This window comes from Rhineura floridana, chromosome 3 (assembly GCF_030035675.1).
Source record: "Rhineura floridana isolate rRhiFlo1 chromosome 3, rRhiFlo1.hap2, whole genome shotgun sequence".
Classification (NCBI taxonomy): Eukaryota; Metazoa; Chordata; class Lepidosauria; order Squamata; family Rhineuridae; genus Rhineura; species Rhineura floridana.
This window is the reverse complement of record NC_084482.1, coordinates 109,060,615-109,082,178: the sequence shown is the minus strand read 5'-3', so window position 1 is coordinate 109,082,178 and position 21,564 is coordinate 109,060,615. Positions and strand designations below refer to the sequence as shown.

At 42.7% G+C, this 21,564-nt stretch overlaps 1 long non-coding RNA gene and 1 pseudogene across 1 annotated transcript in view; one reads left to right on the top strand and one right to left on the bottom strand.

The window, feature by feature from the left end:
- LOC133380290 (uncharacterized) overlaps positions 1-21,564 on the top strand; it is a 56,712-nt gene that overhangs the window by 33,785 nt on the left and 1,363 nt on the right. The gene's annotated exons all lie outside the window — the stretch shown is intronic.
- LOC133381977 (coiled-coil domain-containing protein 85B-like) lies at positions 816-19,814 on the bottom strand (annotated as a pseudogene).

The window sequence follows — 21,564 nt, the reverse complement described above, 5'->3', positions numbered from 1 at the left end:
CATCTTGAACTTTGTCTAGTAGCAAATCGGCAACCAGTACAGATTTGAGAGCAGCGGTATTATGTGATGATAGAGTCTCACATCAGCAATTGTGCCACAGCATTCTACACTAACTGCAGACCTCGTGTCAGGTTGTGGTGCATAGGGATTTCTATGACTTTGGCTGACTGGCTGCCATGATTTTGTTTAGTTTTGGGTAAGGACCCTGACTGGTTATGGGATCCTGAGTTTTCTGTCTTGCTCATTGGAATCTTCTTGTGGTTGGTAGGGTATCGCATTAGGAAATCATCGCTGTCTTTTTCTTTGTCTATTTGCATTTCATTTACCTCTGACTTCACTCCCTTACATCCACAGCAACAACAGTGGTTCCATGCGCTCAGCTCAACCCCCTTAAACCCACTGATGGACCTTTTTATATATATATATATATATATATATATATATATATATATGAGGTGGCTTACAAAGAAAAACACAAGTATAAAAATACGCCAATGAAAGCAATACAATTTACAAAAATTAAACTAAATAACAAATAACATTATTAAGAAAAAAAATGTCCATGAAAGAAACTCAGAATAAATTACATACATCCACCCCTGCCCTGCTTTGGGACTAAGACGGGTACAGATTTCCCCGGGGCATGACATCTTCAGCTGGGCGGGAGAAATAGGAACAGAGGCAAATATAGCGCCCCATCTAGGTTCTTTGATGCCAGGAGCATGGAGCAAAGGACGGAGAGTCCGTGGGTTAGGGCAAGGTTTGCCCATCTTCCCGTGCGAGGGCGAAGGAAGTGAGACGTTCTCCCCATGGGTTTAGTCATCAGGGGTGCAGGCGGGGTGGAGTTGGTCCGGGCTGCCGACGCTGCCAGCGCTGGAGCTGCCATCGCCCAGGTCATGGGGCCCACAGGGCAGGCTGAGCTCCAAGGAAGGCCAGGCAGAGTTCCTTCAGCTCCAGGTTGTCCTTAGCCAGGCGCTCCTGGAGGCCCTCCAGGCCAGCCAGTTTGCGGAGGCAGGTGGCCACCTCGTGACACAGCACCTGCACCACATGGTGCCCGAAGAGCTGCCAGTGGCACACCAGGCGCTTGGCCTTGAGCCGGTCCTCGTCGAAGAAGCAGCACAAGTCGCGCAGCTCGCGGTTCTCAGCCTGCCGCCGCAAGTTGACCGCCTTCTGCTCGTGGATCTCACAGAGGTGCTCCTGCAGCTCCTTGTTGTTTGCATGATGGTTTGTTTCTTGCCCAATAGTGGCAAAAGAGAACTCACAAACTGGGAAGTGAGGCTGCAATTGCTGTTGTTCCCAAACTACTGCCTGTGAAGGTAGATCAAACTACGTGTGTTTTCTTTCTGTCAGTTATTTCTCACTGGAATTGAGTTGGCTGTCAAAGTGAGTTTATAGCAGTCCACAGGGTAGGCAGGCAGAGAATCTTCTTAACTCTTTTTCATTTCTCAAACCTCTCTCTGCAGTGAAAGGCCAAGTTCGTATGAAGTTTGGAGCAGCCATGTTAAAAGGCAGGGGCATGGCATTCCAGGCAGTGGGTTGCCAATCCTGCTTTGATACCAATATCTTTGCAGAGGTTCCCTAGTCAAGCCTTACCAACAGCACAATCCTAACCATATCTACCCAGAAGTAAGTCCCATTGAGTTCTGTGAGGCTTAGTCCCTTAGTAAATGGGCTTAGAATTGCACCCTTCAGGGCTATCCACCTTTACTCCTGAGTGCTCCTATCTAACATTTCCATAACACTAGGCTCGCTTCGTCCTACAATGGCCTTCTAGTGACTGGACTGGCTTGAGAGCACTTAAACCCTTCTTGCCAGAAGGAAGTAGGGTAGATTGAATGTTCCTTACCCAGGCTCCCTAAGCAGGTGAGGAGGAATGATCCTGTCATTTCAACTGGACCTGGAAACACCCTCATTTAGCTAAGATTTCTATCTTAATTTCCAGTCAGAGGCTTTTTTGTTGTTTAAGTGGTATGCTCCAAGCAACTGTGGTTAATGCTTAATGTATCATGCTTAATGACATCACGAGGGCCCACTCCTGTGACATCACCAGGGCCTTAGAAAGAAATCTCATGGTTTGGGATGCTTCTGACCTGGCAACCCTAATCACCAGTGCTTGGTGATTAGGTGATCACCAGTCATGCTGCTGTTAATCAAAAAACAATCAACTCTTTACCACACTCATTGGCCATCATTTCTGAATACAATGAAAATAGAGCCAAGCCTGGATCCAAGGGAATCAGCTGCTAAACAATTGCTGAAATTTCTTGGAAGATTTACTGCCAAAACACTTTAACTTCAGGTCAGTCCCACCACACGTAAAAGTAGTTGCTACTCATGTTACAGCCCCTCCAACAAGTTTCAGATGAATCAACATATGTTTGCTTCAATTTAATGGGAGTACAATATCATCGACAGAAAACTTTTAACATAGTTGCCCGTACATGGGCAGAAATAGTCTTGAGAAGGGGTTTAGTCCACAATAATTGCTACTGAACTTCATCAAATTGTGTATTCAGATCGTCTTCCAACTTTGCCTTCCATCCTGTTAAAGGCAGAAGAGATTCTGATAGCAAAATTTTATATGGAAAAGAAAACATGCCTTTCAAACTCACATCAACTTTAATACTTTTTTTTAAAAGGTCAGACTTCTATTTAGAGCAGTCAAATGAGAGATACAAGAATTGAAAAGTTGAATTTGGACTATTTGAAACCAAGTTGGGTGCACTTCTCCTAATTGCACTCTAATCTGCTCTTCAGATAAGGAACACCCATCTTTGAATAAATCTTGCATTCTATAAAACCCTTTTGTGCCCAGTCCTTGTACTGTCTAAGTTTGTAATCTTCTCTAAAATGTGGATGTTATAGAAAAGGTAGTAATGGCAAGTCATGAGGTGCTAGCAAATGGGCCCATTTCTTCCAAACCGTTGATGTTGCTTTATAAAAAGGATTGTCAAGGTCTCGCACCCGTTGTGGGGTGATGATATTTAAAAAGGGGAGTGTTTTATCTATATCAGGGTCCCCTCTTATTATCTGAAGCAGCTGCTTAAGATTGCAGACATCGTAATAATGTTGAAGAGAGGGTATACCCAACCCCCCATTTAGCGTTTAGCATGTGGTATACGTTTGCTAACTCTAGAATGCTTGCCCCTGTTAATGAAGCTGTTCAAAAACTTTTGCCATTTTCATATTATTTATCTGTCAACCTTAATTGGGAGCAACTGAAAGAGGAAAAGGAGCTTAGGCGAGATAGTCATTTTAACCACCAATATTCCTCTGAGCCAAGAGAGATTCAACTTATACCATTTCTGTAAGTGCTGCCTAAGCTCCTTCACCAACGGATCAAAGTTACATTTCTTAAGTTGAAGCAATTCTTTTGTTACCTGTACACCAAGGTAACTGAACCCATTTGGCTTAATGCCCTTGTACAACCGCAGGTACTTCTATACACATCATTGATGACTTCACATAGTTCACCTCCAGACCTGTTGCTTCCCTAAATTCTGTGAGAAATTCTGCGAGCATTAATAGCGGGTTGTCAACTAACATATTTATGACATGCCTTTTTTCACCTGTTTGAAAGTCCTTTATTGCTCCATCATCCCTGATGACGTTTCCCAGTGTTTCCATAACTGATATAAAAATTATAGGAGACAGAGAGAAACTCTGCCAGGTGCCCCTGCTCAATGACAGGCTGAAGAATCAAGTCCATTCACCCTCACCTTCACCTTTAAGTCTGAGGAAATTTGACCGACAACATTAAAGAATCTAGGTCCAAAGTTCAGGAACAAAGAATTCTCACAAAAAGACCCATTCCACTCTGTTGAAGGCCTTGGAAACGTCGAGTGAAAGCAAGGTGAGGGAACTTTGATCTTTTGCACTTTTATGGACCAGACTGAGAATCTGATGAATAGGGTCTGCAATCTCCCATTTTGGCACAAACTCTTTTTGATCTGTGTGAACATATTTCTCTATGAAAAGATTAAGGCTGCAATCCAATACATGCCTACTCAGATGTAAGCTCCATTGGTTTCAATGGGATTTAATTCCAGGTAAATGTGTAATGGATTATAACTTAAATCAAGCAGCTGAAACCTCTGATAGGATCTTCACGTGCTGATTGATAAGAGCAATTGGACAGTAAGATCCTAGCAGACTAACATCTTTCCCAGTTTCGCTTCTACCACTAATTTTGCCTCAGCCCAAGAATTCAGCATTGCACCATTCTGCATTATATCATTAAACAACAATATCAACTGAGGTATAAGAATCTCTTTAAACTCTTTGTATATTTCACATCCAAAGCCATCTAGCCCTGGAGATTTTCCAAGTTTGAGTTTTTTATCACTTCGTGTATTTTGCTATTGGTAATTGCAACTTCTATCTCTTCCATATGCTGTCGCATTAAAGGCTCAAGGTGTGCCTTTTGGAGCCATTGGCAAATTCTCAATTTTTTTTCTTAACTAATTCAGCAATGGATAGCATTGGGACAACCAGGGCAGAATGCACATTGGCATATTGATTGCCACTGAATATGAGAAATTAAGCATAGCATGTTTCTGAAGACTTCACTAGACAGCTGCCATCTTTACTGTGCAAATTCTACTGGTAACTATTGAAATCACCTTGTAACAAAATCAGAATTAAAGAAATCATTTGACGGTTGTTTGTATATGGCATTTCTGTTATCTGTTTATTTCCACTTGTGAATATAATTGCTGGTGCTCTCTCACTGTCTCTCACTGTCTCATTAAAGATCACATAATGATCACGTTAAAGATCACATAACACCCTCAAACATCAGAACCATTTCTGTGGCACATTATATGACCAGAAGGGCCTTTTAACCAATACTTGTATATATTGTTAAGGCCTTTGGCTATGTATAATAAAGTTTCTACTACTACTACTACTACTATATTATCTAAGTTCATGTATCTGTTTATTCCATTATGCTAAATAGTAAAAAGTACAGAAAGAGCATGGTGGCTTAGTAATGGTGACTAGGTAAGATGATTTATGTTTTCCCCTGCTGAGTGAGAGTAAGCAGATATACACTAATTAAAGGTCAGTAGCAGAAGCCTCTTTAAAATAGAGCCAGGGGAGGGGAGGGAACCTTTGTTGACTTAACCAAATTAGACTTACTTTTGAGTATACATCCTTAGGATCTTGTCCATGGAGACAGGTATTCTGGGACTGTTGTGGGGGGAAGAGTGATATATTTAGTGTTATGCAGAAACATCATTTTAATTCCACGTCTGGCTAATTTCAGAACAGCAATGTCCCTGTGTGGAGATTTTAATTGTTATAATACACCAAGCATTCCTTAGCCGGTTTGCTACAGTGTGAAATTTTTGCATTTTGTTTTGCAACTGATTGAATTATGTAACTGTTTTTCATGATGTGTGCTGCCTTGAGCATAGATTTGTATGAAAAGGCGGCATACAAATGAACTGTGATGATGATGATGATGATGAAATTACATGCATTTATTAAGTTAAATAAGTATGTTTTGTGATTACATTATATCTGATTTGATTTTGTCTCATAATGAATTATTTCCTCTGAAATCTTGAGCAATCCACAGCTGATTTCTGAATGATCACTATACACTGCAGATTAGTCAAATATGGTTGCATGGACATACTTCAGAAAACTACTGCTTTTCCGAACAGATGTTTGTTTAAAAGCTTCTGAACATGTTTGACATAATAACATATTAGGAGCAACAGCTGCATCATAGTTTTATATTTACTGTTGGCATTGATCTTTAATATGTTGATCTCTGGAGAACCTTTTTTTTTTTTTACAGAATATGAAGAATATGAATTCTTTGTTGTGTAATGTGGATTCAAAAGAGACTATTGAGGAGGTTAAAATGAAAGGTTATTTAAAGACACAGAAAGCTGCTGAGATTCCTTTAAAATCCACTTTAAATATGCTTCACAACCAGTAGGGCAGTGGCAAATTCAGAAGTGCAGGGTGTGATGTTCCTATATTAATGTATATATGGTAAGTGTTGTTGTTTTAGAAGATACATGGTAAGTGGAGTGAAAGAGGAGGGGGAGTGAATGGGCAGTAGAATGCGAGATGATTGGCTGAGTGTTTAAAATGGCTGAATGTATAAAAGGAAGAGCGAGAGTGAGAGTGGAATCGGGGGGGGAAAGAGAAAGAGTGGATTGCTTGGTGGGGTTTGAGAGAGTGGTTTGCCAGGAGAGAGTGGAGAAGGAGGGAGGTGGAGTTCGGATTAGTATTGAGTAAAACCATATGCTTATGTGCCTTAAGAAGAAATCTTGTTAATCTTGTTAGCTTTGTTATCTGTAATAAATACTTAATTTTGTTTACCAAAGGCCTGATCCTTGGCTGGGGTTTCACAGACCAGAAGGGAGGGTAAGGTAATGACCAAGGCTGAAGGGGAACTGTAACAAATGGTGGCAGCGGTGAAGAGAATAACAATACCAGTATTCAGAGTCTCTGGGAATACTAGTATTGGGACGTTACTGGTGGTTGCCTAGCAGGGGGATCTGTTGAGATCTGTGCTAGAGCGGATAGGTAAACCATAAGAGAGTGCGGTCTGGACTGGTGGAGTCCCTGGTGGTGCCTAGAGACATGCAGTAACCACGAGCAGGTAGGAACCTGACAGGGAGAGCCAGGGAAGGACGCATCACATGTGGTGTCAGTAGCGGTGGGATACGAACAACAGAGAATCCAGATACAGTGGTGTGGCAAACAGAAATAACAAAACAAGATTTCTTGTGAGAGTGACTGGCAAAGAGTGTGTGGCAAAGAGTGAGTGAACTCAAACACCATGGCTGAATACATAAAAATGAAAAGAGAGGAGCTGGTGGAGAAGTGCATAACATTCAATTTACCTCACGAGGGTAAAGGGGTAGATGAATTGAGGGTAGCACTTATAGGATTTGCAACTGCCCAGCAAAAACAACCTGTCAGAGAAGAGACCCCAGAAGGATATTTAAGCAATCCCGCTTATATAGAGTACTTGAGAGAGAAGTTAAGATGGGAGGCTGAGGAAAAAGACAAGCAGAGGGAGTTGGAAGCTGAGAGATTGAGGAGGGAGGCTGATGAGAAAGAAAAGCAGCGGGTCTTTGAGGCTGAGGAAAAAGATAAACAGCGAGAGTTGGAAGCTGAGAAGTTGAAGATGGAAACTGAGAGAATGAGATTGGGGTTTGAGGAGAGGGAGAAGCAACGAGCAGTGGATGCCGAATTACAAGTAGAAAAGTTAAAATTTGAAAGAGAGAAGTTTCATTCTGATGAAACAAGAAAGGACAGAGATGGAGCAAAAATTGAAATTACTCCAAAGGACTTTGCTGTCTATGAACCTGGTCAAGATCCTCAAATTTACCTCAGCACCTTCGAAAAAGCAGCTCAGTTGTGGGGGCTACCTGAAGATAAATACATGCAGTATTTATCAAACCTGATTAAAGGGGAATTGGCTGAGGTATACCAATATTTCCCTTCAGACAGGCCCGTCACCTATGCTGAATTCAAAGAAGCAGTGTTTAAAAGATTCAGACTGGTGCCTGATTATTTTAGAAAGCTTTTCAGAAACTGCCAGATACAGACAGGGAGGTCTTTTGTGGAGCTGGGGGCAAAACTGATGGACATATTTGGGAAATGGCTGACAAGTGCAAAAGCTCAGTCTGTGGAGGAGGTGAAAAACCTCATGATATTGGATCAATTATACCATCAGTTACCACCAGAAATAAGGCTCCTGGTCAAAGACCGTTCCCCTACATCTGTGCAGGAGGCCGCAGAGATGGCGGATCACTTTGCCTCCAATAGAACTGGCTGGGTGGGGAAAACATCAAGAGATTTTAAACCCAGACCATATAGTGCTGGCAGAAGGGATGTGGTACCACAGAGAGTGAGTCCTCCATTAAAATCTGAAGGGCACAGGACACCCCAGAGTGGATCTGTGTACCCTAAAAGTGAGGAGAAATTATGCTACAAATGTGGTAGACCGGGGCACCTACGTTTTCAATGTGAGGTTGCCAACCCCATTAGTAATCCTGCTCAGACAAGGGCAGTGAAAACAGAGCCCAAGGCTTTAGAAACAGCGAAAAAGGTTCAGTTCTGCCAGATAAACTGGACAGAAGTAACAGACCTTGATTCAAGTCTGAGAGAGGAAGTGAGTGTACAAGGGGCAAATTATTGGGCATTGCTTGATACTGGTGCCGCTCAGACATTACTGAGGCCAGATTTAATAAAATCTGAGGTAATATTACCTCAGGAAACTGTGACTATCCAAGGAGTGAGGGGTCAACCAGAAAGTTTGCCTGTGGCCCTGGTGGATATGACTTGGAGAGGCCGAGAGGGCCGATATAAAGTAGTCATTAATGCCCAGCAACAAGAACCAGTAATACTGGGAAGGGATGTAATGGGCACCCAAGGAAAGATCTATGTAGTGACCAGACAGCAACTTGGCAGAGAAAAAGAAGCCATATTAAGGGGGGCTGAAACAAACAGGGTGGAATCTGTTAACCAGCCTCAGGTCACCATAGCAACCACTAGCAGGCCTACTGAAGGAGACAAACTGTATCAAGTGGTCTCTGGGGAAGAAGTAGATCAATTCAGGGAAGAGCTGCATAAAGATATAAGTTTGAAGCAGATAAAGGAACAAGCCCTGACCCAACAGATTCCTTTCACTGACAAACTGAGGAATCAAGTTGTGTGTGAGAATGGGATTTTATATAGACTGTGGATGCCTGCTGAAAGAAAGGGTGGATGTGAACCAGTGAAACAAATGATGGAAGTAGTGAAAGAGAATTTGAGTCAAGCACAGGAGAAGCAACGTTACTGGTATGACAGAACAGCCAGGGAACGTGTGTATGATGTGGGAGATATGGTTATGGCGTTCATACCCAGGAAACATGACAAATTACAGGCTAACTGGGAAGGACCATATACCATCAGAGAAAGGCTTGACACAGTGACGTATGTAATCACCACAGATCAATTAAACAAAAGCAAAGTGGTTCATGTAAATATGTTGAAGCCTTACCATAACAGGGATGTACAGGTGTTGCAAGTTACCTTATTCCCTGAGGGAAGTGGGCCTGAACTTCCAGATTTGGTACAGGAAAGCAAAGACAAAGGAGGGGTAGATCAAGTGGAATGGTCAGAGGAGGTGAAGGAGGAAGTAAAAGAAGAGATTCTGAGAGTTTTGAAAACCTATAGGAATCTCTTTAGCAACAAACCTGGCCGAACCAGTATGGTTATACATTCCATTGATACTGGAGATCATGCCCCAATCAGATCTGTTCTGTACCGTGTGAATGGGAAAGTTTTGAATGAGATCAAAAAGGAGGTGGAAGATATGCTGGAATTAGGAGTGATCAGGTAATCCATCAGTCCCTGGGCCTCAAGTATTGTCCTGGTTCCGAAGAAAGATGGAACGACAAGGTTTTGCATTGATTATCGGCTAATCAATAAAATTACTGTCCCAGATGCGTATCCTATGCCTAGGGTAGACGCAATGTTAGAGTTATTGGGGGCAGCAACCATTATCTCTACACTAGATCTCTGTAAAGGATTTTGGCAAATGGAACTAGACGAGCAATCCAGAGCCAAAACTGCCTTCAGTACACCAGATGGGTTATATGAGTTTGTGACCTTACCCATGGGACTAAGGAACTCACCAAGTTCATTTCAGAGGCTAATCAATACTGTGTTGCGAGGCATGTCAGATTTTGCAGTGGCCTATATCGATGACGTAGCCATTTTTAGCAAGTCGGTGCCTGAGCATGTCCAACACCTGACAACAGTATTGGAGGCCTTAAGAAAAGCAGGCCTCACAATAAAAGCTAAGAAATGCCAGTTTGGACTAAAGGAAGTAATCTATTTAGGACATAAGGTGGGGAGTGGGAAAATCACCCCCTTATGGAGCAAGGTGGAGGCAATACAAGCGTGGCCTATCCCCTTAACCAAAAAACAAGTAAGGGCATTTCTGGGTGTGGCTGGATTTTATAGGAAGTTTGTGAGAAATTTTGGGGAAATAGCAACCCCCTTGCATGAATTAACAAAGAAGAAGTGTTCTGAGTGTGTGGTATGGACGGATGAATGTCAGAAGGCTTTTGATCTACTGAAGCAAGCCTTGTGCCAAGGACCCATATTAATAGCACCAGACTATGAGAAACCATTCATCGTGGCTACAGATGCGTCGGACCTGGCGCTGGGAGTCGTCTTGCTACAGGAGAGAGAAGGCACCAGACATCCAGTGGCGTACCTGAGTCGCAAGCTGACGCCGAGGAAGAAAAACTATTCATTGGTCCAGAAGGAGTACCTAGCGGTCGTGTGGGGACTGAACAAGTTGCGCCCATACGTGTGGGGACGAAGATTCACAGTGACTACGGATCATCGGGCCTTGTTGTGGTTGCAGACTATGAAAAACCATAACACTATGCTGCAGAGGTGGTCCTGGGCCCTACAGGACTATCAAGTGGACTTCCAGTTCATAAAAGGCAAGGACAATGTACTGGCCGATGGACTTTCCAGGCAAGTGGCTGGGACTGCAGTGACGTGACCAGACGGAGGAACAAAGAAAGACATTTTCCCCATAGAGACTTTTATTTGTTAACGCGACGTATAAATCCTGGAACAGGAGTAATACTCTGCTGTTGTTTAAGGGGGGGGAAATGTGATGTTCCTATATTAATGTATATATGGTAAGTGTTGTTGTTTTAGAAGATACATGGTAAGTGGAGTGAAAGAGGAGGGGGACTGAATGGGCAGTAGAATGCGAGATGATTGGCTGAGTGTTTAAAATGGCTGAATGTATAAAAGGAAGAGCGAGAGTGAGAGTGGAATCGGGGGGGGGAAGAGAAAGAGTGGATTGCTTGGTGGGGTTTGAGAGAGTGGTTTGCCAGGAGAGAGTGGAGAAGGAGGGAGGTGGAGTTCGGATTAGTATTGAGTAAAACCATATGCTTATGTGCCTTAAGAAGAAATCTTGTTAATCTTGTTAGCTTTGTTATCTGTAATAAATACTTAATTTGGTTTACCAAAGGCCTGATCCTTGGCTGGGGTTTCACAGACCAGAAGGGAGGGTAAGGTAATGACCAAGACTGAAGGGGAACTGTAACAAATGGTGGCAGCGGTGAAGAGAATAACAATACCAGTATTCAGAGTCTCTGGGAATACTAGTATTGGGACATTACTGGTGGTTGCCTAGCAGGGGGATCTGTTGAGATCTGTGCTAGAGCGGATAGGTAAACCATAAGAGAGTGCGGTCCGGACTGGTGGAGTCCCTGGTGGTGCCTAGAGACATGCAGTAACCACGAGCAGGTAGGAACCTGACAGGGAGAGCCAGGGAAGGACGCCTCACACAGGGTCCCTTAATATTAGTCACAACCATGCCTCTCCCCCTTTTTTTGCTGCTGGGTTGAGAATGAGATCCTTGTTAGTGCCTTCTCCCACAACAGCAGACGTTCCTAGACACCAATAAACATGAAAGGGGAGAGTGTTAGCTAATTAGAAGAGTCCTCTCACTGGCTAACTCACCTCCTTTCACTCTAATTGGTTCCAATCAGCAGGAAAGGACAAAAGAGCATGTTAGAAGACTCTTCTCAGTGGCTCACACATTCCCCTTTCATACTGATTGGCTCACAGAATGATGGAAACATAGGGACCCTGCTGGGACCCTGTTCTGAAAAAAGTAAGGGGTGTAAGACCCCCTGAGACCCCAGATGACTACATCCCTGTTCGCAACATGCTAAAGTTTTCTGAACCCAAACTTGTATGTGTCTCCCTGGCATTATCAGTCATAATTCCTTATACACTACAAAGAAAGGGGGTGCTTGAAGTGTATAAATACTCGGAACAACAATTTGATCTGCAGATAATGTTGGGATCCAAGCTGGAATGGTTAAGATATGTTAATACAAGACAGGCAGGGTTGTAATGGTTACGGTTGGGGTGCATTATAGAAAGGTTTTAGCATTTCCTAAAGAGAATATCCAAAGTTGGTTGTATTGGTTCACAGCCTACTAAGCAGACTCAAGCTTTCTCAAGAATGATCCCTGGTTTTCATAGGTTTACAACATTGGAAAAAATTAGGGCATGCAGAGTTTTGTTTGAGTTTTGTTTTAGGCCATTGAACCTATACACCCCTCCCTATCTTCTGAAGAGGTTCTGTTTTCAGTGGGTTGTATTCTTTTAGCGCTAAGGAAAATATCCCGTCAGTGCAAGCATTTCTGCTTTCCTACAGAACAATCTCCTCTCTGCTCCCCCCACGTGACATTCTGGGGGTACTCAAGATATGGTATCACAGAATCACAGCAGGGGAGCTGAAGTGGTCAGTCCTAAAAAACTTTTGCCATCATGTCATGACAGCAGTGGACCCATGGAAGCAGTCAGTAATTTAAAAAAAGACAAACTTTGGGAGGTCACAAACCTGGGGTACAGATATGCCCATGGGCTACAGATTAGCCACCCCTGCCCTATGCAGTGCCAACCTCTCATTCTACTGACCTCCTGCAGCACAAGCCAAATTCAAGATCAGCCAGGATGACAGAATTTGGATTTAGTGGGGTTTGGGCTTTCCTAGCTGAGCAAGGGCTTAGCGTAAGTCCCTCCCACAGTAGAGCGGGAGATACACCACCAACTTAAGTCTCTCACCCCAGTTCAGCTGGCAGACCTTACACTGGCCTAAGTTCCCCTGCAAAGGGTGTTCGGGGGGGTAGAGCAAGGAGAAGCTTACACCTATTCCACGCCCCTTTCAACTCAGTCACGTGACCTAGCAACCCAAAGGAACTTAGCTGGCAAAAAAGGTGATAAGTCAATTAGCTCCAAATTCCTTCTGAACGGAGTTTGGAACAGGCAAAATATATGCTGGCAGAACTTACATTGGCTTTCTATAGTTAGAATTGCTCTGTAAGTATGGCAGCCGCTTCCTGCAAGTGAAAACCATGGTTAGATTTTCCTCTTCATTTTTTTCAGGAAACCACACAGAATTAAAAGAACAACAAAATGACAAAATCCTGGGGCATCTAGGGATGGTGGGACAAGTATGTCGCTTATTGGCTGCATTTTTAAGGGCTCTGCGAGTGTTCACAGAGGTAGATGGTACATTGAATTTAAAAAGAAACAAAGCTGATACAATCCTATTTCATACAGCACTTAACTGTCCTAGCTAGAGTGGGGAAAACAAAGTTTCCAAAATTTACAGTTTGAGTACTGTGATTTCCTTGCAACACAAGTGCTAGCTTGAGGAAAGATATTTGGATTGTATGTAACAACTATGCAATTAATACTGGGAAAAACATCATTTAGAAAGTCCAGCCATTTTGACATTATGTGCTAAATCACCAATGCTCTAAAAACATATTTCAAATAGTTTCTGAAAACTCTGTTTTCTACAAATTGGCTTAACCATATTATTTGATGTGTCATAGGGTGTGTTGGGCTGTTTTGCTCAGTGTTACTCATACAGTGTTAACTGAATCCAATATGATTGCCAAATGTTTTGGCTTCGACATTTCACGTCACAGGAGAAAGATTATAATCAGCATACATGTTTAAAGAATAGAAGGTCTGGTCTGGAATAGTCTGTTAGAAAACATTAGTCTGTATCTGACAGTTAGTGCTAACAAGCCAATTTCAAATGTTTACTCTGAAATTCTTGCTGAGGTTAGGGTATCTTCCTTAAGTATGGTTTATTGCAGCCATTTTGCTTTTCAGGGAATCATACTGTGATAAAGGTTTTTTGTGTGTTATCTAAAAATCTTTGGTGATAACTTTAACCAAGGATCCTTTTTTTTTCTTTAAAATCAGTGCAGACAAGTTATGAGTAAATTGTTCACAGGATAAAGCAGACAGGAGAAGGGCCTATGTAGTAATAATAATAGTAATAGTAGTAGTAGTAGTAGTAGTAGTAGTAATAATAATGTGACTTGGGGGAAGAGGGCTCATGTTCATTATTGTGAAGAATAGGGCTCGTTGCAAGTGCACAAGGACTCCTGCTTTCATCAGTGAAAGCCATCCTTTTTCCTGCCCAAACCCACTTACAGCCCAATTAGCCATTCCTGTCTTGAAAGCCAACTTACTGGCTTTTTCTGTGAGCCAGCATGGAAGTAAGCCTATATAAGAAGAGCCCTCTGTTGCCATTGCCACCATTTTTTCTGTTGTTGAGGGTTGTGTGTGCTTTAAAGATAAAGAAAGAGGATGCACTTCTTTCATACACAGTCAAGCCCCTTATGTTCTTATACTGTGGGGTTTGCACCCATAAGAAGTTATGATGGCCACCAGCTTGGATTGGGTTTAAGAGGATTAGACAAATTTGTGCATAATAAGGCTATCAATGACTACTAGCCACAATGGCTATGTTTTACCTCTGTTGTCAGAGCCAGCATGCCTCTGAATACTAGTTGCTGGGAATCACAAGTGAGGTGAGTGCTGTTGTGCTTAAGTCCTGCTTTTGAGCTTCCCATGAGGCATCTGGTTAAATACTGTGAGATTAGGATGCTGGACTAGATGAACCATTGGCCTGATCCAGCAGGACTCTTCTTATGTTTTTATGTACTAGCAGTCTTCAGCTGGTGGTTTGGGATCCATCACTGGGTTGCAACCTGACCTAAGGAGGGTGACAACAACATCACTTAGGGTTGCCAGATCTCCGGCAAATGGCCGGAGTCTCAGGCCCCGCCCTTGCCTTTCTCACCTCCGGCCAGAATTGCCTCCATGTTGTGTAATCTCTGGTTTTTGGCTGGAGTCTCTGGTTTTGGGGGGGCTCCGGCTCTCTATCTAGCACCCCTTAATCTCTGGACTCTCAGCTTCAATTTAAAAAAAAATTAAGTTTCTAGGTGGTCTAGTTCCTGACATATACACCAAAACGTCAACTGCCCCCCCGCATGACTTTTTTTTTTTTACAGATCCTTGCTCTAGCTACAACTCCCATCAGCCCAATCCAGTGACCATGCTGGCTGGGGCTAATGGGAGTTGTAGTTTAAAAAAGTAACTTTTCAAAGCTCTGGCTGTAACCCCGCCCTTTCAGGATTGTAGCCAATGAAGCCAGAGTTGTGACTTGTTGATCCAGGCATGCCTAGGCTGAACGTCAGAAAATGGTGGCTTTAAGATTTTTGCAGTTTGCATAAGTAATACGGCTTAACGTTTTTTTTCCTCTTCTGTCCAAGAGTCAGACCCTGGGCTATGAAATATGAAAGTATTTAATCCAATATCTGCTTTTCTGGGAGTAAAGCAATTTCTGGGAGTAAAGCATGTACCTGGAGTAAACCCCATCGAACTCCATTAGGACTTACTTTTGAGTAGACATGGTTAGGATTGTGCTGTAAATTAATGGGACTTGTGAGTAAACATAGCGCAGACTTGTGTTTGTGTTGTAAATCTTTCTCTCTCCCTCCAACCCTATTCTTAAAGAAATTAGGCAGGGTTTATCACAGTTTTTATTATGTAGGAAACTAATACTGATTTTTTTAAAAAATGAATGAAATTTCTTTCTTTATTTTTATTTATTTATTATTTGATTTATATCCCGCCCTTCCTCCCAGTAGGAGCCCAGGGCGGCAAACAAAAGCACTAAAAACACTTTAAAAATCATAAAAACAGACTTTAAAATATATTAAAACAAAACATCTTTAAAAACATTTTTAAAAGCTTCAAAAACATTTTTTTAAAGAAAAGGTTTAAAAACATATTAAAAAGCAATTCCAACACAGACGCAGACTGGGATAAGGTATCGACTTAAAAAGACTTGTTAAAAGAACAAGTACCTTATCACTTCAGGGTACAGTTTTCCCTGGTTGAGTAAGCCCCGTTGGATACACTGGGACTTGCTTCTGAGTAAACAAACATAGGATTTATTTATTTATTTTATTTTATTTATTTCAATTTCTATACCGCCCACAGCCAAAAGGCTCTCAGGGCGGTGCTCAACATAGAGTAAAATACAATAAAATTACAAAGGTCAGTAAAAAGCATACATATTAAACAGTAAAACAGCCTGGTATAAATTGAAAGCTAAAAAATAAGTTAAAATGCCTGGGAGAATAAAAAGGTTTTAACCTGGCGCCGAAAAGATAAAAGTGTAGGCGCCAGGCGTACCTCATTGGGGAGACTGTTCCATAATTCGGGGGCCACTACTGAAAAGGCCCTGGATCTTGTTACAACCCTCCGAGCCTCTCTGTGGGTCGGGACTCGGAGGAGGGCCTTTGATGTTGAATGTAGTGAGCGGGTAGGTTCATATCGGGAGAGGCGTTTCGCTAGGTATTGTGGTCCCGCGCCGTGTAAGGCTTTATAAGTCAAAACTAGCACTTTGAATTTAGCCCGGAAACAAATAGGTAGCCAGTGCAAACGAGCCAGGACAGGTGTTATATGTGCAGACCGCCTGGTCCTCGTCAACAGTCTAGCAGCTGCGTTTTGCACTAGCTGTAGTTTCCGAACTGTCTTCAAAGGCAGCCCCACGTAGAGCGCATTGCAGTAATCCAATCTAGAGGTTACCAGAGCACGCACGACTGAAGTGAGGTCATCACTTTCCAGATAGGGGCGTAGCTGGGCTACCAAACAAAGGTGGTAGAACGCATTCCGTGCCACCGAGGCCACCTGAGCCTCGAGAGACAGGAATGGATCAAAAAGAACCCCCAAGCTACGAACCTGTTCCTTCAGGGGGAGTGTAACCCCATCCAGAACAGGTTGAACATCCACCATCTGGGCGGAGAAGGCACTCACCAACAGCGTCTCAGTCTTGTCAGGATTGAGCCTCAGTTTATTAGCTCTCATCCAGTCCATTATCGCGGCCAGGCAACGGTTCAGCACATTAACAGCCTCACCTGATGAAGATGAAAAGGAGAAATAGAGTTGCGTGTCATCAGCATACTGGTGACAACGCACTCCAAAACTCCTGATGACCGCACCCAGTGGCTTCATGTAGATGTTAAAAAGCATAGGGGACAGAACCGATCCCTGCAGGACTCCACAATGGAGAGTCCAGGGTATCGAACAATGGTCCCCAAGCCCTACCTTCTGGAGGCAGTCTACCAAGTAGGAGCGGAGCCACTGCCAAGCAGTACCTCCAACTCCCAACTCCGTGAGTCTCCCCAGAAGGATACCATGGTCGATGGTATCAAAAGCAGCTGAGAGATCAAGGAGAATCAACAGAGTTACACTCCCCCTGTTCCTCTCCCGACATAGGTCATCATACAGGGCGACCAAGGCTGTTTCGGTGCCAAAACCGGGCCTAAAACCGGATTGAAACGGATCTAGATAATCAGTTTCATCCAAGAGCACCTGGAGCTGGCTGGCCACCACATGTTCTAAGACCTTGCCCAGGAATGGAACATTTGCTACCGATCTATAGTTGTTCAAATTATCTGGATCCAGGGAAGGTTTCTTCAGGAGTGGTCTCACTACCGCCTCTTTCAAACAACTAGGGACCACTCCCTCTCTCAAGGAGGCATTTATCACTTCCCTGGCTCAGCCGGCTGTTCCAGTCCTGCCAGCTTTCACTAGCCAAGAGGGGCAAGGATCCAGTACAGAAGTGGTTGCACGTACCAGTCCAAGCACCTTGTCAACGTCCTCGAGCTGTACCAACTGAAACTCATCCAATAAATGAGGACAAGACCGTGCTCCGGATACCTCTATAAATATCTTTACAGGTTGTATAAATAATAAACATATTTGATAGTCATGCTTATATAAATATTTTCATAGAATAGTAGAGTTGGAAGGGGCCTATAAGGCCATCAAGTCCAACCCCCTGCTCAATGCAGGAATCCAAATCAAAGCATTCCCGACAGATGGCTGTCCAGCTGCCGCTTGAATGCCTCCAGTGTTGGAGAGCCCATTACCTCTCTAGTAATTGGTTCCATTGTCATATGGCTTTAACAGTTAGGAAGCTTTTCCTGATGTCCAGTCGAAATCTGGCTTCTTGCAACTTGAGCCCATTATTCCGTGTCCTGCACTCTGGGACCATCGAAAAGAGATCCCGGCCCTCCTCTGTGTGGCAACCTTTCAAGTACTTGAAGAGTGCTATCATATCTCCCCTCAGCTCTTCTCCAGGCTAAACTTGCCCAGTTCCTTCAGTCTCTCCTCATAGGGCTTTGTTTCCAGTCCCCTGATCATCTTTGTTGCCCTCCTCTGAACCTGTTCCAGTCTGTCTGCATCCTTCTTGAAGTGCAGAGACCAGAACTGGACGCAGCACTCAAGATGAGGCCTAACTAGTGCTGAATAGAGGAGAACTAATACTTCACATGATTTGGAAACTATACTTCTGTTAATGCAGCCTGATATAGCATTTGCCTTTTTTGCAGCCACATCACACTGTTGGCTCATATTCAGCTTGTGATCAACGACAATTCCAAGATCCTTCTCACATGTCGTACTGCTGAGCCAATTATCCCCCATCTTATAACTGTGCATTTGGTTTCTTTTTCCTAAGTGTAGAACTTTGCATTTATCCCTGTTGAATTTCATTCTGTTGTTTTCAGCCCAATGCTCCAGCCTATCAAGGTCCCTTTGAATCTTCTTTCTGTCTTCCACAGTATTAGCTATGCCCCCCAATTTTGTATCATCTGCAAATTTAATAAGCGTGCTCTGTACCTCCTCATCCAAGTCCTTAATAAAAATATTGAAGAGCACTGGGCCCAGGACCGAGCCCTGTGGTACCCCACTCGTTACTTCCACCCAGTTTTGTCATGCTGTGTCCCTATAAGTATCCGATTTCATACTATGGTTGTACAATACTTCCTTTACATTTTAAGTATGCCTTGGGGTAGTCATGGTTCTCCATTGTTTTCATCCTGCGGGGCAGATAGGCTGCGAGATGGTGAGTAGCCCATGGTCACCCACTACAGTTTATAGCTTATTTTCATTTTGAAAAATTAATTAAAACAATTTACATGCAGGCAAAATTTATTAAGTGGATTCACACAATATGTGTAAAGCACATCCAACTCTCATTTAAAGCGCATGACTTCCCCTAAAGAATTCTGGGAAGTGTCATTTCCCCCTCACAGTTTATAGTTCTCACCACTCTTAACAAACTGCAGTTCCCATGATTCTGTGGTGGGATTCATGTGCTTCAAATGGGTGTTGAATGTGCTTTAAATGAATGGTGTGGATCTGCCCTAGGTATGATGTTCATTCAAGAGTGAATTGAAAAGAACAATTTTAAAAGATACTTCTTAGTCTTACTCATTTTTCAGACCTCTTTCTGAAGTAAAGGGTCAAATCTGTAAAAACGTTTGGAGCAGCCACGTTAAAAGATAAGGGCAGGGTATTCCAGGCAGGGGATTGCCAACCCTGCTTGGATATGGATGTCTTTGCAGAGGAACCTTAGTCAAGGTTTACCAACAGCACAGTCCAAACTATATCTACTTAGAAGTCAGTCCTGTTGAGTTCTATGGGGCCTAACCCCTTAGTATGTTTAGAATTGCAGCCTTCAGGAGCCTCCATCTTTACTCCCCAAAGCTCCCATCTAACATCTCCACAACACTAGGCTCCTTTGTCTTTGCAGTGGCCTTCTGGTGACTGCCCTGGCCTGAAGGCACTTAACCCTTCTTGCTGAAAGCAAGTAGGCTAGATTAAATGTTCCCTACCCAGGCTCCATCTGTTAGCTAAGATTTCTATCTTAATTTCCAATCAGATATTTTTTTTTAATTGTATGCTCCAAGCAACTGTGAATGATGCTTAATGTATCATGCTTAATGACATCACTCGGGCCCGCCCCGTGACATCACTAGGGCCCGCCCCTCAAATCTCAGGTTTTGGGATGCTTCTGACCTGGCAACCCTAACATCACTACCACAAATATATGCTAAAATAATTAAGAAGTGACTCACCATATACATGTTTGGGTTAAAGGTGACCTTAGAGCTATGGTCATTCATTCATTTATTCGTTCATCTTGTATCCTGATTCCTGCCCTGCCACCCAAAGAAGCCTAGGGGGGCAAGTATCAATAACAATGCCACTCAACATTCTAAAGCCAATTAAAAACATTCTTTGAACCAGTGATCTCAGATTTGCCAAGAATAGAATCTCTCAGCCATGTATGCCAGGATAAACAGGAATGTTTTTAAATTCCTCCTGAAAGTTAATGCAGGAGACCACACCAAGTATCAGTTTTATAACTGAAACAATTTAATAGAATGTGGTGAAGAGGTTAAAGTGTCAGACTGGGATCTGGGAGACCAGGGTTCAAATCCCTGTTCACCCATGAAGCTCACTGGGTGACCTACCGTGGGCCAGTCACAGTTTGTCACCCTAACCTACCTCACAGAGTTGTTGTGAGGATAAAATCAGGAGGTGGAGAACCATGTTTGTACACCATTTTGAGATCCTTGGAAGAAAGGTGGTATATAAAGAAGTAAGTAAATAAATAAATAAATAAAAATGCTGTCACTCATAAACCTGAAAACATGGGTTACCTGGAACAAAATACCATGTCTTCTTGGGTCTCTGATGTGTGCCTTCCCTTAAGTGAAAGTCTTCTGTGTGCCTCATCAAAACAGAGAGGTCAGCTCAAATTTATATGAATCAATGAAGGGAAGAGAAAAATAAAACTTCCACGTTTTGTGAAGCTTCCCCCATAAAGTATTTCATTGCAATAGCAACTGCTCGCCACTAGAGGCTGCTGTCTTTTAACAATCCAAAAGGCCTCAAGTTTTTTTGTCATCATGTCTTTTTACTGTTTGTTTTTACCTCTCAAGCCAAGACAGAGAAACCTTAATATACTTGGTTTAATTTTATGAGAAAGTAAAAAATGAGAGCTTTGAATTTAAGTCTCTAAAAACTGTGGGAGGTTCAGTGTCGCTCCTTATCTATCCTGGTATCATAATTGCAGGGGAAAAGCTTCCAGTTTTGTTTTCAAGAAATAACAAATTATCAAGGTGTGAACCGCAGTGGCTTCCTTTCACATTCTTTTTGTTTAGTACAGATTAGAGATGTGCTAGAAATCTGCCCAATTCAGATTTGATACTGAATTTTCCATTAATTTGCTTATTCTCTATCACTGTGGATTGGATTTTTATATAGCAATTTTCTGTGGTTATTTTTGAAATTGGATTTTTTTTAAAAAAAATTGCCTCTAAAATACTGATATTAAGAACAAAAAATTTGTCAATATTTCCTTTCATTTGCTGACATTTCCTTTCAAAATACTGATATTAACATCAATATTTATTGCGAGAGAAAAAAATGGATTGGTAAAAGCAGCAGTTAGTGGACAAAGAACAAACTCAAATCAATACCAGCCTGTTGGGTCAACAGAATGCCTTTGGTCCGGCGCTGGCCAATGGATCCCATCTCTGGTATGGATGTTTTGATATCCTTGGATGGAAAGTTGGTTTAGCAGCACCAATGCAAAAAAGAACTGAATTAGGGTTGCCAGGTCAGAAGCATCCCAAAGCCCAAAATTTCCCTAGCGATGCCACAGGGCGACCCCAAGTGATGTCATTAAGCATGATACATTAAACATCAACCACAGTTGCTTGGAGCATACAATTCAAACAAAAACATTTCTCTGATTGGGTATCAGCAAAGATATCCATATCCAAACAGGGTTGCAACCCCCTGCCCGGAATGCCCTGCTGTACCTTT